The following is a 2,101-nucleotide window of genomic DNA, read 5'->3' on the forward strand; positions in this document are numbered from 1 at the left end:
CTGTAATCCTAGAACTCTGGGAGGCCGAGGCGGATGGATCGCTCGAGGTCAGGAGTTTGAGACCAGCCTGAGCAAGAGCGAGACCCCGTCTCTACTAAAAATAGAAAGAAATTATATGGACAACTAAAATATATATAGAAAAAATTAGCTGGGCATGGTGGCACATGCCTGTAGTCCCAGCTACTCGGGAGGCTGAGGCAGTAGGATTGCTTAAGCCCAGGAGTTTGAGGTTGCTGTGAGCTAGACTGACGCCATGGCACTCACTCTAGCCAGGGCAACAAAGCGACACTCTGTCTCAAACAAAAAAAAAAGAAAAGAAAAGAAAAGAAAAAAAGTAGTATTAATAAATCCCCCCAGTCTAGAGGGTGAGATTGACGCTAAGGGGACAGTTCGTCAAGAGGCGAAGTGACTTTCAGCCTGCTGAAAAGAGGGATCCCCAAAGTGTACTCAGAGATGGTGGCCTTTGAGTCACCATGTAGACAAGGATGGGGTACCTTAGGGCTGAGTGCGGAGACCGCACAGGTGCAGGACGGTCACTGCAGCCGGTGTGTGCCCGGGATCTGAGAAGAGGCTGATGTAGGGTGGGGGAGGGGCGGGAGCTGGGGGCCTGAGAAGTGAGCAGGGACTAGATTGAGAAGGAGGGTGGCCTTAATCCTGCTGTCAGGAAGATGAGATTTGTGGGCTTGTGCCTTAGAAACATCCCTCTGACGGGGCTCAGTCACACCTCCTGTATCTCCGAGCTCTGTGTCGGCCTCCCTGTGCGGTGCATGGAGAGGGTATTCACACCGAAGGGGAGAAACGCCAGTTTTAACAACGTGAGTCCTTCCGTGTCACAGAGACAGTGGTGTGGTAGAGAGAACGTAAGCGTGGGCATCACGTGGTCCTGGGTCAGAGTCCTACCTGGAATCTGAGTTTGTTTCTTGCTTGGTGACCTTGGGGCAACTTTCTTTCTCTGAGCCTCAGTTTCCCCACCTTTCTTTCCATTTGTATTGCTAACACCCACTCCAGAGTATGGTGGAGGTTAAAATGAGAATTTTAAGGCCAAGTACGTGGCACCTGAGAGGCCCTGAATGAGAGTTAGTTGTTCTCCACTTAACCATGTCCGTGTATGGGACTCTGGGAAAGGGCTTATCAGTGCTTAGGAAACCCAGGAATCAGAGGCAGAAAGAGACAGCTGGCATCGGAAAGGACCTGCACTTCCCAGGAGTAAATGTATCGTCAACATCAAGAAGGGCTGGGTCCCTGGGAGGAAGAGGTGAGACCTGGGGGGCTCCCGGAAGGCCTTGGTAACTCTCACAGGCAGGGATCACTCTGAAGTTCCCGTTGCTCTCCAGTGCCTTAAAATACCACAGAAAAGCAGGTAAAGTCTTCTCAGCTCTGGATGGCTTAAAAACAGCCACTGGGCAGAGCGGCCAAGCTGTTTTCCCATGACCTGGGCAGCAAAGTGCTCCTTCCCCACCTGCTCTTGCTCTGCCTCTCTGCCCAGTGATGACTCCCCACGCATCCTTGTCCCAGCCATCGCAGCTAGGAACCTTGCATTCTATTCCACACATATGTATTTGCGCTTCCATCGCATGCCAGCTTTATTCTAGAGGCTGGGCAACAGTAGCAAACACAACAGAGAAAAATCCCTGTCCTCATGAACCTTACATTCCAACGAGGGAGGCAGATAGCAAATGAATATAAAGGGATGGTATAGGACTGCAGTCCCCAACCCCCAGGCCGTGGACCGGTACCGTTCCATGGCCTGTTAGGGACTGGAATGCAGAGCTCTGCCACTCCACCATCACCCCCAGTCTGTGGAAAAATTATCTTCCATGAAACTGGTCCCTGGTGCCAAAAAGGTTAGGGACCACCAGTATATGAGATGGTAAATACTGCTTTTGGAGAAAAACCATGGGGAAGGGAAGCTGGGAGTGCTGGGGGTGGGGGTGGGTGCTATACACTGTTTTTTGTTTTTTGTTTTTTTGGTTTTTTTGTTTGTTTGGTTTTTCTTTTTTGAGACAGAGTCTTGCTCTGTTGCCCGGGCTAGAGTGAGTGCCGTATGTCAGCCTAGCTCACAGCAACTTCAAACTCGTGGGCTTAAGCGATCCTACTGCCT

The sequence above is a fragment of the Eulemur rufifrons genome, chromosome 3 (assembly GCF_041146395.1).
Source record: "Eulemur rufifrons isolate Redbay chromosome 3, OSU_ERuf_1, whole genome shotgun sequence".
Lineage (NCBI taxonomy): Eukaryota > Metazoa > Chordata > Mammalia > Primates > Lemuridae > Eulemur > Eulemur rufifrons.